Source organism: Ascaphus truei, chromosome 4 (genome assembly GCF_040206685.1).
Source record: "Ascaphus truei isolate aAscTru1 chromosome 4, aAscTru1.hap1, whole genome shotgun sequence".
NCBI classification, from domain to species: Eukaryota; Metazoa; Chordata; class Amphibia; order Anura; family Ascaphidae; genus Ascaphus; species Ascaphus truei.
Window position 1 is genome coordinate 42,481,705 of NC_134486.1, and position 17,489 is coordinate 42,499,193.

A 17,489-nucleotide genomic window follows, 5' to 3' on the forward strand; every position below is an offset into this window, starting at 1 on the left:
AGAAGAAAAGAATGAAGAACAAACCAGAGACGTCTCTTCAACCAACATATAATCACAGACTTCTTTGCATCTGCTGTTTGAGGAGCATTGTGTCGAGGGTCAAGAGTTGGTGCTCACGTAGGACGGGGATGAAGACATCAAAGCTAAGAAATGCATTGATTGTATGTTATTTAGTTGTGTCATTTTTTTGGGATGCCTATTGACTGCCAATGTGTTTATCTATGCCCCTTTCGGGGTATAGATGAACACAGTGACAAGCAATGCATTTTTAGGCAAATGCTGTTGTTTTTTTCATTGCTATGTATTTTTTTTTTTTTTTTAGGTTGCCCATTTACTACCAATGTGCTTATCTATGCCCCTTTCAGGGTGTAGATATGCACAGTGACAAGCAATGCATTTTTTCCAAATTCTTGTTTTTATTTAATTGTTATGTATTGTATTTTTGGTGCTTGTTTTTTTTTTAGGTTGCCCATTGACTGCCGTAGTGGCAAACCATGCTCATATTATGGGCATGATGTACCACTGTGCCAATCAATTGGTTTATTGGCATTTTTTTTTTCTTATTGAAATGTAATGTATTTTATTTGGTGCTTGTTTTTTTATTTGTAGTTTGCCCATTCATTGCCATAGTGGCAAACCATGCTCATATTATGGCATGGTTTACCACTGTGCTAATCAATTTATTGTCAAATGCTTGTTTTATTTAAATGTAATGTGTTTTATTTGTGGCTGTTTTTCTTTAGCTTGCCCATTCATTGTCAGTGTGGCAATCCATGCCCATATTGGGGGCATGGTTTACCACTGTGACAATCAATGGGTAGCAGGGGTAGAGGGTGGGGTAGTTGCCCCGGGAAGTGGGGTTAGGCCTCCCAGGTGGGTAGCGGGGGAGAGAGGTTAACCCCTTAATTAATATAGCGGTTTCTAACCACTAAGGTGATTAAGGGGTTAGTGGCCATTAGTTTTTTTTTATTGTAATGTTGCTGCCCACGGAGGACGGGAGGACGTGGAGGAATACGAGAGTGGCCTACATCCTGCAGGGGTATGTAGAACTTTAATTTACTTTATGCTGGCTGTTTGTTTTTTTAATGCACTATTATCCATATCTGGATAACAGTAATTTTGCATGAAAAGAGAAAAGATCCAGGCACACAGGCTTCTCTTTAGGAGATTTTAATCAGCAATGAAAACCAACCTTTCGACTGCCACACAGTCTTTGTCAAGGTGAGGGCTGACATACATATCAAGGCACACAAATATATACCCTATACTCACCTATCCTGAGTCACTGCAGGTGTGTATTGGCGTGAAAACGGATACCGCCGTGACGTCACGGGACTAGCTGTGGCAACAGAGTTACAGTGACCCAATTTATACCTGAAATTGAGAATACAACAAGGGAATGTAAATTGAGATCCACCTTCATACCTCCTATTAGAAACCAATTAGTGAGTACTTATATCCGTTTAGTTAAAGCGGATTTGACTATATATGCGAAACGGAATACTAGAGGTACATATAATGAGTCTCAATGAAAAAGCTGCACTTAAATCACTAACAGAGAATAAGAATATATATTGTCAAAAGAGCAGAAAAAGGGGGAGCACTTGTTATCCAGGATTATGTGGAGTACAAGGAGGAGGCATTACGAACTTTCTGATACCGACCGTTATATTACACTCACTAGGGACCCTACACACGAATATGTCCGTGAAATTAGGGACATCATTACAATGGGCCTTTATAACCGTTGGTTATCAGAGAAGGAAACTGAATTCCTTTATTTGGAACATCCCAAATGTCCGGTATATTACATGCTGCCGAAAATTCACAAAAGCATGATTAAACCCCCTGGAAGACCAATTATTGCTGCCACATATTCTCTTAATCAGCCATTGGCAATTTATGTGGATAAAATCGTACAGCCAGTGGCTTATACTGTACCCTCATACATCAGGGATAACTCAGATTTTCTAACTAAACGAAGATCTGTTCCCAAGTCCAATGCTAGCCTTATTATGGTTGCCATGGACGTAGCTTCTTTATACACAATTATACCACACGATGAAGGTCTAGAGGTGGTAAAGGCAGCACTAATATCCCACTATGCAAACTCCGTTCCCACCGAGTATATTAGGCTTCTCTTACATTTTATATTATATAAGAACTATTTGAAATTTGAGCAGCAGTATTATTTGCAGATAAAGGGAACTGATATGGGCAGCAATGTGGCTCCAGCCTATGCTTACCTATATATTGCTCATTTTGAGAGGGATTGTATATATGCATCGGTATACTATGACCATATGCTCTGCTATTACCGGTACATAGATGATATTTTCATTCTATGGCAAGGTACAGAAGAACAATTGATTTCTTTTTTTGATTACCTTAATCATTTAGCCACTCCAGTACGTTTTACCAATGACTGGAGCACCACACAAATATCCTTTTTGGATATCTTGGTTAGTCACGAGCATGAGGTTATCCACACGGATGTACAGTATACAGGAAGCCAACTGACTGGAATGCTGTACTTAGGGCCGATAGCCATCACTCCAACCCTGGTCAAAGCTCATCCTTACTCACAAAAGGTGAGAATTTCTAGAATTATAGACAGGCCGGAACGGTTGGGTCCTGCAATTTCAGATTTAAAAGAACGTTTCATGGCCAGAGGTTATACATCATCCTCACTTGAGGAGGCCTTCAAACGAGAAGTACCATCTATTGGAAAAAAGAAAAGCTCCACTGATAGGATTATATTTCCCACTACGTATAATAGAGGAAGCAACTTCTTGAAATTTACCATGAATAAACATTGGCATATCTTGCAGCATGATCAGATTTTGTCGAGATACCATATGCTAGCATTCAAACGAGGGAGAAATATTTCAGACACCCTGATTAAATCAGATGACAATTTTTTTTTATCAAACAACACATTTTTTAAGTCAGGGCAAGCCCGGTAATTTCAGGTGCTGTAGTTGCTCTATATGCAATAGTCTATGTATTGGGGATACGTTCTGTCATCCATGTACTGGTGAGAGCATCAAGATTAAACACAGGATTACCTGCAGGTCCATACATGTAGTGTACTTCCTTCGATGTCCGTGTGGGTTACTCTATGTTGGTAAGACAAAGATGTTGAAACTACGGTTAATCGAGCATAAAAGTGTCATTAAAAAAGGTACTGACCCTACACTATTGGTGCAACATTGTGTCCAGAATAAACATCTTATATCTGCCATGAGGGTTATGGGTATTGAGCTTATACCACCTGTAGCCCTTGTACCCCCCCCCCCCCTCTAAGTGAGATTGGGGTGGGTCTGCTTCTCCAGCTAACTTCACTAGTTGTTGGGCTGTACATATTGGTAAACAGATGGGCTGAGTGCTCCACGATGTTTTGGGATGAAACAGGACAGGTTCACAGGTTACCTTAGTTCTTGCTTGGTGCAGCGCGTCCAGTCAGCATGGATCCTCTGTGAGAGCAGGGATGGTCCATACTGACACCTCTTCTCTCAGCATAAGACAGTGACTTACACTCCTTCATATTTTCAGGGTCTTTATTGCATGCAGATCACATAACAGAGCAGTTACATTCTTCCCTTATGGCATTGCCCTGACTCAGGCTTTAGGCCCAGGTCAGGCCTGTTGGATCCCTCCTCTCATCTCCTTATGAGATGGAGGGCAGATGTTGCTCACTCCACAGAGGGAGGAAAGAAAAAGACACAGGGACCAGAATTTAGGAAAGTGCCAATATGTATATCCTTTGGGTAGTGGGTGTAACTCTGACTCATAACAAACCAGATCTGGATACTGATAGGCCCTCACATCCAGTGTGTGGTCCAATCAGTACCCACCCCTCAGGTTGGCACTCTCTGGCCGTTGCTAAGGCCCGCCCTTGGATACGTTACACATCCAAGTCTGCAAAAGCACACAAGGCCTTAGGAAGGAATTATCCCATCCACTGCCTGCACCTAACAGGGCTTACATTGGTAGGGCCCAGGAAAAGACATAGCGGCCAGGAGGCTATGCTATACACCATTGATGGGAGCCTTAGATGTATATACTGCACTTTTAAGGAGGGAAGCATATCGGATATTTCATTTAAGGACAAGTATTGGAGGTGGACTAAATGAACAATTGAACCTTAAATGTTTTCTTGACAGGCGCTGATCATATTATTACAGTGGTGGATCTGCGCCTACATACCTCTGTCTGCTTCATTCTTTACTGATATGCACGCTGGCAGTTTTATTCTAAATATGAGATGGTTTACACCTTGCTCAGTGACACTTCTGTTGTGTTTGTGCTATATGTAGTCTGTTTATGTCGTTTGAATTGTATGTAGGGTTCTATTTATTTGTATATGTTCACTTTATTTTGACTGTTTCCCTGCCTGTATATATATTGTTTTGTATATGTTTCAGTAATTTATGGGTATTCACTCTATATTTATGGGAATATGGTGGTACTATTTGTGCATAGGAGTAGGTGTTCTCTTCTGTTTTTATCACCTTGGAGCTCTGCCTTTATTGGTGTCACGATTGTGCTCGCCACAAACCTGGGCGGACAGCGTGGCTGAGGTGGGGTTGTATAAGCACCGACCTTAGACCGCGCAGGCTGATCCGGATTGCGCAGTTCGTAGTCGTACGTAGCAGGGTCAGGACTGGAGAAGGCAGCATCATCAGTGGACAAGCCATGGTCAGGACTGGAGACATCAGGATAAACGTTGTTCAAGCAGGAGTTCGGCAACAGGTAGTCAGGAGTTCCCCGCTTCAGCTTAGGAGCGCGGGAGTGGACTCTGCTCGTGCGGCGACCATGGCCCATGGTGTTGGTCTCAGGAAGTGATAGGTAGACCGGAGTGGGCACACCGTCAGGCAGCAGTGGTAGATCAGTGCTTCAGCGCAAAAGTCCTGAGCGGGCTGGAGAATTCTCCGCTTCAGCGCAGGAACCAGGACACGGCCTCTGCAGTAGAGAATGAGCAGCAGGCCCCAGGAACCAGGGAGCTGAAGGCAACACTGGGGAAAGCTCTGCTTCAGCACAGGAGACAGGAACAGGCCGCTGCGTGACACTAGCAGCCGGTCTCAGGAAACAAGGAGCTGAAGTAAACAAGGAGAGTACTCCGCTTCAGCACAGGAGACAGGAACTGACCGCTGCGTGAGGCTAGCAGCCGGTCTCAGGAAACAGGGAGCTGAAGTCAACAAGGAGAGTACTCCGCTTCAGCACAGGAGACAGGAACAGACCGCTGCGTGACACTAGCAGCTGGTCTCAGGATACACAGGATAATCAGGGAATACAGACCCCTGCATGAAGACTAGCAGCAGGCCTCAGGAACTAGGGAATAACAACTAGAGAGGTTAATACATACACAGACAAGCCAAGGGCTTATGGCAGAACACTTGTGACATCCAGGAAGGACTATGCTCGGCAGGGAGCATTGTGGGAAGGCTGTCTTTAAAGGTCAGTGAACCAATAGCAGAAGGGGCGTGTGACAGCATAGCTTTAATGAGTGAACCCAGGGTGGAGCTGCAGTGAATATCAGGAGCAGTTTTCCAGGACTGCACAGGTCTTAGAGGCAAGGTAAGCAGTAAACTGAGGTGTGGATTCCTTACAATTGGGTCACTGTAACTCTGTTGCCACATCTAGTCCCGTATACAGCGCTCTGGTATTTTAGAAGCACTGCATTCGGCGTCTGGTTGTCTTGACAATGGAGGGGGGGCGTTCCGGACCTTCCATGGTGCGCGGCCTTCCTGACGTTGTGCCGCGTGCTGGCCTCAGACTCACATTAATGTGCGTTAAGTGATGCGCATGAGTGGACCTCTGTCACGGCTGTGACGTCCCGGCGGTATCCGTTTTCGCACCAATACACACCTGCAGTGACTGAGGATAGGTGAGTATAGGGTATATATTTGTGTGCTTTGATACAGTATGTATGTCAGCCCTCACCTTGACAAAGACTGTGTGGATACTTTCCGCGACGTCCTTCCAGGTGCTCCCACCCAGGAATATATATGTGACTGTCTCTGAAGAGGTCTGGTCCCAAACCTCTGTAATGGAATGCAGCGTCCGCTGTGTCCCTGACTTTGCACACTAATGGAGCAGGTTCCTATTCTAGGGCCTGTCCCTACAGCAACCACAAGCTGTATGTGACTATGGGGCCTATCTGGGGCCTAGGGAGGTTTTCTGGCCTAGTTAGAGGCTACTAGCCTCTCTACACACACAGCTCCTACCTCCTCCCCTTCCTGGTCTTGACTGCTAAACGTGCCCCCCTGCGCAACCTCCTATATCCTTCCTGCAAGGATCCTATCACCCTATTGGCTCCGTGGCATCAGGTGGTCTCCCTAGCACTCATGGGACTTGTAGTCCCCTGCTCTAGCCCTACTCTGATAGGTCCGGGCTTCGCGCGCTACCGCACTAACTCTCTGCGCATGCGCAAGCTCACTGAAGTCGCCGTCGCATACCAGGCTTGCTGCACATGCGAGAATCTCAAAATGGTGGCCCCCTGGACGTTCGGCCCGCCGCGGAGCCTCCTATATACCGGAGCGCTCCCTGCATGCTCTGTAACCCTACCTGACTCCCACTGCAGCGGAGGTAAGGGCAAACCTGAGGGACCTGGCTACACAGGTATAGCAGCACGTGTAGTTGCTGCGTAGCTCCCTTAGGCATAGGGAAAGGGGGCTACATGTATATACATAGTCACAAAGTGTATGCTTTACTATTAAGTTGATAAATTATTGCATTTCTTCAGAGATTACTTGTTTTGGTCTTTCTTTATATACTTTTTTATTGAGTGCAGGGACTGCCCTCTTGCTGTTTATATTCTACTAAATGTGCAAGCAAAGAAATAGTCTGCTAAGTGCAAGGACTGTGGCCATGCCATTAGTTCTTGAGATAGACCTACATATGCCGAAACGTCGATCAATTGGCTAATAAATTCACTTTATTTAAATCCGCAGTGCCCTGTTTTGCCTCCTTTCTTCCATGTCTGGATTGTTGATACATTCTCTACTGGTTCTGCATTTTATGATATAGACAATGAATTTGGTTACACACATTACAAAGTTTTAAATTCAGAGCAGTCTGCCAATGTGCAGGTGTCTTGTCTTTGTCTGTTGGCTGCTACACGTAATACAGTCATGACATTTATAACATCTATGTTTCTTGGGGAATAGTGTTTTGCGAGTATTTTGCCACTGGATCCGTTTGCACAAGGTATTCCCCAAGGTTTTTATTCTGTTTGTAGTGGAAACATGGTTTTCTTTTAACAATTTCCTCCAGACCAGGATCAAAGGTTAGAATAGTCCAGTATATCAGGATGGTTTTCTAAATATGAGAAGAAGCCGTTGTGTAAATACTAATCACTGGAAGGTCATTTGGACTCTCATCATCCTTATGAAGTGTGCATTTACACCATAAGCACTTTATGCCAGTGTCAATGTGTTATTTTATAATATCTTTTTTCCAAGAAGCGCTGGTCCATGTGTGTAGTTCAGAGAGGACAGAGTTCAGGTAGCAAACAGAATGAATGACACAAAGAAATTGAGTGTAAGGTTTTCCTGTCTTAAGTGGAAGCGGATGGAAACATTTGACTAACAGAAAGGTGTTTTCAAACTATAGGTGTTGGATAGATTGATGTACTTAAAGTGGTATATATCAAAACAGCCAAGAAATTAATCCATTCAGAGTCAATATGTAGTGTTAATTGGTATGTCAAGAGAATTAAATTTGTCAGCCAAAGTGATGAAGTCATCATGAGTTTCATTCCATAAGAGCAAAATATTGTCTTTAGCACAAAAGAAGATTTTATCGGCCAAAAGAGGGGTTATCCAAAATGTATTGTGATTTAAAATGATGCATAAGATGATGTCTTGGCCATACTCTAATTTTAGTTTGTTTAGTGAGGTGCTGTCTTTTCAAAGCAGGCACATCTTGTACAATTGGATGAAGGAAAAAATTTGCAACTTCAGTGCATGATCTCTTGTTATACCACTTCTTTCTGTGAAATATACTTCCCGCATGTACCTTGTTACCTTGATATATTTGAAAGATTCAATCATATCGCCCCTCTCCCTTATTTCATCCAAGCTGTATATGTTGAGGTACTTTAGTATTTCCTGGGAATTTTTTATATGTAGACCATGTATCATTTTCCAATTTATGTATGTCCTTCTGGAGTTCTGGTCTCCAGAACTGAACAAAGTACGAGGTGAGGTCTTTCCAATGATCTATAAAGTGGCCGCCCTAACTCTCTTTTTTCTGCTAAGACATGTCTGTAGAGGGAGAAAGGGGGTGGCCCGGTATTAAAGGGGTTGCACCCCATTTGGCCATCCCCTGACCTCACCAGGGAGACAAGGGGTTAACTGGGCTGAGGTCCAGAACTGTGATGTAACCCTTGTTATAACCTGTAACTGTATTTCCCCCTGTTCCCCTGTTCCATTGTAATGTCTGGTTTAATTAGTGTCTGCATCACACACACACTAGAATCCATCCGGGAGCACAAGGGTTAATAGTCCTTTAATGATTATAGCCCTTTGTGTAGTTTTCCCGCCTTTTCAGGCACCATTTTGCAGGTCCCCATTGGCCGCCATTAGGGCTCAATGCATTTCAATAGAGAATTGTGCTGTTTTAGTCCTGTTTCCTGTAAAGACCAGCAGGTGGCGTCCGAAAGGGAGAGCGGCGGTTTCCCATTGAAAGTCAATGGGCCCATTGACTTCAATGGAGATTCCTCGAGGTACCCTTTCGAAGAACGAGTTGGCTGCCGTCCAGACCGCAAACCGCAAAGCGGATACAATGTCTAAAAAAGAGCTAAAACCACTTGAGTCAAGTTCAACGTCAATTGGCGTGGGAATAAACAGTTCTATGGCACCTAGAAATAAAATTATTTTTGCCCCTAGTTCCTAGGCTTCCCCCCACTCGACCACAACCGGGTCCCCGAATCCTGGACCCCCGATAAGGGTCGAACCAGATAGAGCGGGTCGCGCCATAGGCTTTGCCGGCGGCGGCAGAACCGGGTCTGAAAAACGACTAAGTGGAAAAAGCTGAAATTTGGTACTCCATATCTCCGGTTCCGGAGGGCTCAGCGGATCAAGGTTTGGGGTATCTGTAGCCACTGCTCCGGCATCACTGCAGAACCATCCTTGACCCGCTTGGACCAACCCGACGGAGTATGGACCCCCTTGAAAGTTCGGGACTTTTCCCATAGACTTCATTGGCAGAAAAACCCCATTGACTTCAATGGCGGTGATTTACCATTGAAAGTCTATGGCGGAGCTGCCCGTTGTTTTCAATGGGGATTTAGTGAAAAGCTGACATTTCTTTTTAGCTGAGATTTTTGTATTAAAGTGAAAAATGATTTAATGTGCATTTGTGTATCTCCGGCTCCGAAGGTCGTAGCAAGTCGCTTTTTGGACCATATGGTGTCCCAGTTCCGGCCTTGAGAACTGGGAAGTTTGGACCTGCTAGACCCAACGGAACCAGATATTTTAATACGTTTATGTTTTATGCTTAATACTGTGTTTTAAGGTATGGATAAGTTCCAGAGGAAATTCCTTTGGCCATAAGGTAGCAGATGGCCCTAGAGGCGACCCAATGTCTAGGACTTAAGTATTGTTCAAAGGGTTTTGTCACCCCCACTGTTTACCTGTGTGCGGAGAAGGCTCAGACCCGAGCAGTTTTTAAGTGTTCCATTTAACACCTTCCAACAAAGGTTTTCCTGCCAGAAAGCCAAATGGTTAGACCGGCTGGCATTCCATTTGCATATGTGGGGCTACAGAAATGAGACCCCAGAGTTCTACTGGCCTGTGCCAGCTAGCAGGGGGGCATGTGTTGAAATGTGTTCCCATGTTAAAGATTGGCTGGAGGTAATTGAAAACCAATCACAGGTACTTAATGTTACAGATAGAGGGACAAAAGGTTTATAAACTAGCTGTCCACCCTCTATCCTTTGTCTTCGTTTGCTGATATGGTTACCTGATATCACCTGAATGATTACCTGATTGCTGAGAGAAATGCTACATCATACTTCTCATTCCCCAACCCCTAAGTAAGTGTACGTCTTGTTTGTTACTGTATTATCTCGTGTGTTCACCTATCCTAAGGAATAAAATCACTTTATTATATCTTAAGCCTCGTTCAGTTAAAACCCAGTGATTTTTGTGTAATATTAATAAGCTTGTGGAAGCTATCGTCACAATGTCCATATACTGTACATCCCAGCATTCTGCTGGCTTTCCCCATTGCTTTGTTACATAGCATGCCTACTTTTAAATCAACTGGAATAATGACTCAGAGTTGTCGATCCTCTATTGTGGTTAACATCATAGTGCCATTCATCCTGTATTTTGTCTTTACATTTTTGTGTTCCGAGATCATGCTTTTGTCTTTTTTTTGTATTTTAGTATAGTATACTATTGATGATTCTCTAATATACCTAGATCATTAATCATTTTATTTACCACAACCCCCGACCCCCTGAATTGTCAACCTCAAGCCTGTTGCAGATCTTTCTTTTAAGCTCCCTTCCAGATAATTTGAAATGTTACTAATGCAACCCCTCATTATTCTCCCAAAATTGATGTCTATATGCTAAGGCGGTGGCCCCAAGTCCTACTCCCCATTATTGACTGGTGCTCTCACTAGCTGAGCACGTGGCCGAAGGACAGTCAAATGGGACACAAAACAGGGCTTAATGGGAGGATCATTCACTAACAGGCACAGTACATTTCAAATAAGTCGCTGTGCAAATGTGTACCAATGCCTCTCTCCAATTACACCTGACCCTGTGTGATAGGGTGCCTATGTGTGGATGCCGGCACACCATTGAGCTCTTATAGAAAGTGTAAAACTATAGCTGGCCTGTATCTTCACAAAGACTTTGGTACCCCTTGGTCAGTGGTGAGGATCCCCTCCGTAGTCACTCGCACCTCTCTTTATCTTGTAGGCTGCTGCTCTACGCTGATTCCACTAGTGGACTGATTCATGATCTTGTCACCCATCTTTGCTGAGTTGTCCTGCTCACAAACTGGTTCTCAGGTCACCACAAATCATCCCTCGAGATCCCTCTGGGTCGCCGCAGCTTTGCCCCCTTAGTGCTCCACCACAGACTCTTTTAGTCCCTCCTCTCTTGCGTCGTGTCATTAGCTTGGGACTATGTCCATCAAAGAGTCACATCCTGGGAACACCACAAAGAGGAGCCAGGCAGGGGGCAATGTGTATCGTAGCTGTATACATTTCCAAGGGGGTTACACTGATAAAGATATTAAAGAGCACCAGCCTCAAGTACTTTACTGGTCACTTTCTAATCCACCACTTTCAACCAATCTCCTATCCATTTAACCTCCTTACAATCAAATCCTGCAACGTGTCTACAAGAAATACTGAACCTTCAAAAATCACAAAGCATTTAGTATATAGACCTCTTATGTAATAGCAGGGCCAGCTGGGAGTTCCGAGGGGCTCCGTGCAGAAGCAGTCTCTTACCTCTTCTTTATCCGATGCAACATCGTGTGATGACGTCCCGTGATGTGCGGGGCCTCTTGCCCACCCTTGCATCGTGTGATGTCGCGTTATCGTGATGACGCGGCATCATGTGACGTCACGTTGTCTTGGCGACGCGTCATCACATGGTAGCAGGAGGCGATGCCAGCAGTTACAGAGGCCCCGCAATCTCCTCCGGCCCAGGCAATCTCAGTTTAAATGTTGGGATGGTTTTTTTTAACCACCACAACATTAAACTGTGGTTACTGAAGTTGGGTGGGGGAAGAGCGCAGGGCTTCCGTAAGCGCGGGGCCAGGTGCAGTCGCAACGATGGCACTTCCATTAAGCCGGCTCTGTATAAATTGAGATCCTAATTAACAGGCAGCATGCTGGATGTTCAGATTACCAATGAATTAAGTATGCAAGCCAATGTGTAAGAAAGTGATGGATATACAAACGTAGATTCATATACAAATGAATCTGTAACTTTTGGATTTCTGATCAAAATCCATTTTAAGATTATATTATAAGAGTGTATTACTTTTTAATTTTATGCTTAGAATATGTGTATTATAATTATTATCATCATCATATTGCCATGCTAAAGCTTGAGATTGTCGGGCATGAACAACTCATGCTTGTCAGTAGCTCACACCTTCAGGTCTCTGCAGCCTATCCAGAACAATTCAAACCAACTCCCTACGGTCCTCCTCCAATCTCCAGCATTTATCCCCAGGCTGTGCCCTCAATAATCCTAAATTCTATTCAGTTAAGAAGAATTGACGAGGGCAAAGCTTTTATCCAATATTGGTTCAATTTCGATTCTTCAGTGCCACCAACTTGCCAGGTTTTCAAACCAATACATATCTCAGCAAGTTGCCTTAGTGATAATTGGAGCTAAATTAATTGATTCATTACATAGTAATTACAAGAATCTACAAAAGAAACATGGCCGGCTACTGGAATTTAAAGAAGCACTTTAGATTATCCTGAATTACACATTTTAATACAAATTCACTTTAAATTGGCAACAATACACAAACATGAATGTGTTTTTGTAACATTTGCATTAATTTATATCTCTTAATCACACGTACCACAACAATTCATACGAGGCCTCCACAAGGTAATAGTAAATCTAAAATATCGAGTGTATATTTAAGTAAAATCTTCATAGTTTAAATTCATAAGCTAAGTGACTTCACTAGAATACACAATTACTTGAGGTCCGTGGCATCCATGGCACAGGGTGATGTCTTTCTAACCTTAGGCTATAAAAGAGTTTATACATGCCAGTTCTTGCGTGTGGCAAGCGTATGACTCAATGGGTGGAATGAATCAATGTTTACGAGGTGCAGGTGGCTATTGGTATCTCCGTGGTAACAGGATTCCTGTAGTATTTGTATGATACCGACTGTGGGTTATCTGGATATGCATCTACAGGTAAAGTGGACAGATCCAGATTTTAGTCTGTGCTGCAGCAAAAGCTCTTCGACACCTAACCCCTCCACTGCCAAGAGGAGCCAGCACCTCACTGCAGAGCAATGCATTGCGGGCCCTCTTGTAATGAAGGGGTTAAATGTCTGAGGCCAGGAAAATACAGGAAGTTATTTACTAAGTCTCTGAGCTGTGAATCTGGGATAAAACTGGTGCAAACCAATTATCTAGCCATACTGCTTATCAAAGTAAAAATACCAGTTGGTTTAAGTGTGTGCTACCTTTTCTTTGATAACCACTGTATGGTGCTGTTTTTACACTGCTTTTGGCTCCGTTTTGCAGCCAGGAGACATTAGTAAATAGACGCCTTGATCTGTGGTTTAACAGAAGTGTACACAAGGTGTAACATTGATGATATGGTCATATGGTCACATGGTAAACAGTATGAATTACATGTAAAAAAACACCGTACCGTAGGTTCAGAAGTAAACAAAAGTTTTTTAAAAAAAGCATGTTTTTATAATAATAATGTTTTAGAATAAAGTGATCTAAAGTGACTTTCTTGTGTCATGATTTATTATGACTAGAACAGGCTGCTGGAGCTTAATCTACTGAAAAAAGTCATCACCAAAGGTGATGTAGTGACTACATTTAACGAAAAAGGGTTAAAGCTCAGACATTATACCTGGAAAAGGACATGTCTGAATTCTATAGGGCAGCCATATAGACAACAAGCTGTCAAATTCCCCACCTCCTGTGCAAGTTGTTGATACCCACCAGGTGTCTAAGTATTTGCTCCTCCCATGCCATTCTGCAGTCTATTGATGAGGGAAACCTAAGGCAAGTAGAATGACTAGCAGTAATCAGAGCAGTGTGCTTGTTCAGCAGTCTTGACATGGCATTAGCCTATGTTGTAGTGACGTATTATGGCATTTAATGCAATCTACTGTAGTTTGCAGCAAACTATAATGCCTGAGCATTAGCCATTTTCTTGGAGAGAGTTGCTGGCTTGCTAGCACCTCTAAGGATAATATTAGGTGATGCTTTGCCACGCCACAAGGACTTAATGGTCCTGACTTTTGAGCATCCTACGTCCCCTTCTGGTATATTCGGTTGCCTGTCTGTATTAGATTGCAAGCTATTTGAGGCAGGTCCTCTTATGTTGTCATTTACCTGTCATACCTATCCCCATTGCTTGTACTTTATTTACCATGTATTGCCATTTTGTAAAGCGCTGCGTAATCTGTGATGCCATATAAATAAAGTGACAAATTATACATACAGCTCAGGCAGCTCCTGAGGAAGCGAAACGCGTATGTACGTACTTACGTACATACATCCTCCGAGATGCTAAGAAGATTCCACTTTGCAGTTTCTATTCCATTTTTTATTGTATTTTGTATTATTGTTTTTATTAAATAATTTTTATGTCAGCCATCTGATACTTGCCTTTAATGTAGAGGGTAGCTACTCTTAAATCTATACCATCATTCCTTTATGGTAATCTTCGGTCCCTTTCACCGTGGCTTGTTTCCTAAGGGAGGCTAACTTATATGTTTAACTCATTAAACTCATCTGGAGTAGTATTCCTTTTTAAGTGATTATATTCACTATCTGAAGTTTACTGAGGGCTACTGATTCCAATGACCTTAATATCTACCCTCTGAGGTATTACACTGTGTTGGTGCTTTTTATTTTCACGTCACCAGCTTGTTTTAAGGTAAAACAAATAATCTATGCATCTTCAAGGATGAGTATACAGTCTACATTTCTTTTACTTAATTGTACTGATGTACCAGATGGTATTGTAAAAGTTAACGCAGTGGGTTAATGGTGCTGTAATATTTATCGGAAGAAATATACCTACCACAGTTCCGTTGAAAACAATGATAACGCATGCGTTATCTCTTCAGCACACATATTTTCCATTTTATTTCCCGCGCTAACCAGTGTTAACGGGGGTAGTAACGCCGGCCACACCTGTAATTTTTAGGAATCTAAACTTTGACTTCCATGCTATCACCACCCCAAGGTCAACTTAATTTGCGGCACATAGCTCAAACGGTTCACTATCACTGTCCTCTGCAGGGGTCTAGAACATGTCACATGGCATGTATGGTAGGTGACATACCATCATATTTACTGGAACAAAACAACGTCTTAATGAGATCCATGCAAACTTACATAAGACTTCTTGTGGCTACAACATGCCGATAGCACAACATCTGCATATTTTCCTGGAAGACGTCTCCTTTGGCAGTATGTGCCTATCTTGTCTGTTTGAGTCTCTCCGCCTGCGCAATTTAAAGGAGTCACCCTGTAAAAGTCACAATAGTAAATACTGTATTGTTTGCCTGAATTGCGGGCTCTAAAAAAGATACAAGGAGGTGAAAACACCCACTCTGAGTGCGAATGATAAAGTCCGAATTACAATGTGTTTAAGAAGTGCAAACGTACAATGGAAGTAAATGGTTTTTCAGTATAGGGCTCTTCCTAACCTACAGTGTGGATCAAAATGAAGGAAAGGAAAGTGAAGGTCACGTTGCTTATACAAGAGAGGTGCCCGTCCTGATAAGCACACAATGACATCACACACAAGGGAGTAGCTAAATAAGTAGCCAAGTTTAGGGTTACACTGTCATTAACCTAACACTGAAAAACTATTCAAAAATACCTGCGCTGTCTTAGTTTTACAAAAAAATGACATCATATACCAACATGTGACACCTTGCTATGAAATACTACATTTGTACTTTGATACAGAGGTCAGGGCGGAATTATGAAACATATTGGAGCAAATGCACAATGGTGGTCAGTTTTTGGAGGCCCATCAAATTGTTTAAATCCATGCCATGTTCTTTGGGGATTATTACTGAATGCCTTTGTACACTTTAAATGGACGCCATAAAAAGAGACAATAAAAGTGTGTGTCCAGTCTGCGCGTTAGCCTTTGAGACTGTTCCAGTATTTTTGCCGATGACAAACAATGTCCACGCAGCCGAAAAAAAGCTGGTCCTATCTGAACAAGGGGAAGTTGGAAGCATCATTATAAACACCGTTATTTAGTAAATGTAAGAATCTCAGTAGGAGTTGTCAATAATTTTGTGATTTAAGGCAATTCAAATGTATAAAAGAAAAAAAAAATCCTATTACTTTCGAAGGGATATTTTTTCTTTGATTCATCTTGTGCAATTTGGCCCCAACATGTCACCAGTCTTGCCTTGGTATTACAGTTGTATGAATGGAGGTTGACTTTGTTGGGCCTTAATTCAAAATGCAAATGTGTGCAAGTCTGTCAGTGCTCCTCCTTAGCGCCCTCTCGTATCAGTAAGCAGTGTGGCACATTTTGTACCCACTGAGTTGTCCTTGTTTTCTGCAGCTAGACCGACCACTTGAGAGTCTTGACCTGCGCCTAGAGAATGATCTCTTCTTGTTCATTATTTAACAATGCAAATTCCCAGTCTGTATTTTATCCTCTCTTTTCTATATCATGTATCCCCTATTTCACTGTGTTTGTGCACAATCATTTTGTTGGTGTGTAAACAATTACTTAAATAATGCAGATATATAACTTGTATTTGTTTTTTTAAATGGGAACTCCCCCCTCCCCCCTGCACAAGAAAAGCAGGTGGCATTGCTGCTTCCAACGGGCAATCTTTCCATCTACCAGAGTGAATCACTGGCAGGCAGTGGCATGTTTATTAGGTACAAGGTACATGTTTGATACCTTCAAAACCAATAAGGCATTTATACTTTTAAATCAATGTTTCCTTTCATAACCAAATGCTTCCGAGTGTTTTGAAATAAAATAACTTATTTTATGATAAGACTGTAAACTCTTTGTTTACAGGGAAGATGTTAATTTACCACGGCACTGTAATCAGTAACGCAATCGGTAACTCGAGGAACAACACATAGGAGACAGGTGCAGAGTTCCAGGTTCGCTTCCTCTTTGCCTCTTTGTTGGGGCTGTACTATAGAGTGTGCGGCCGTGCGAACGCGCGTGCACGTGCTGCACGCTTTTTGTGTGTATGCTGAGCTGTGAGCTGGTACGGTGTGTGTGTGTGTGTGTGTGTATGTATGTGTATTTTATTATTTATTAAAAAAAAAACCACTTTCGTAAAAAATAAAATATTTATTAACATTGTGCAGACACGTGCAGACACACACATACATACACACATAAATTTCCGCGGCGGTAGCAGCACAAAATCTTTATTTCCCGGTCTTCCCCGCTGTCGGCCTGCTCCACGCTCACTACCCTGCGCGGTCCTATTATAGAAAGGCTGACTAACCTCAGCCATCTATAACGGCCGCGCGCGCGCACAGCGCAGCAAGCGCACCCTCTATAGAACAGCCCTTAAGCTGAACATACTACCAAACATATTTACTAAGCAGGCATTTTACCTGAGCAGCCAACCACCAGGGTCATGTAATGTATTACCTTCTTTAACCCAGGCGGTGCTGAAAAACTGTGTAATACAGCAGGCATAATCTTATGGGGGACCATGTTAAAATGGATAAGAAGTAAAGAGTGACTCACTGTGAGTTGTCATTTGCATGTCATTACCCAGAAT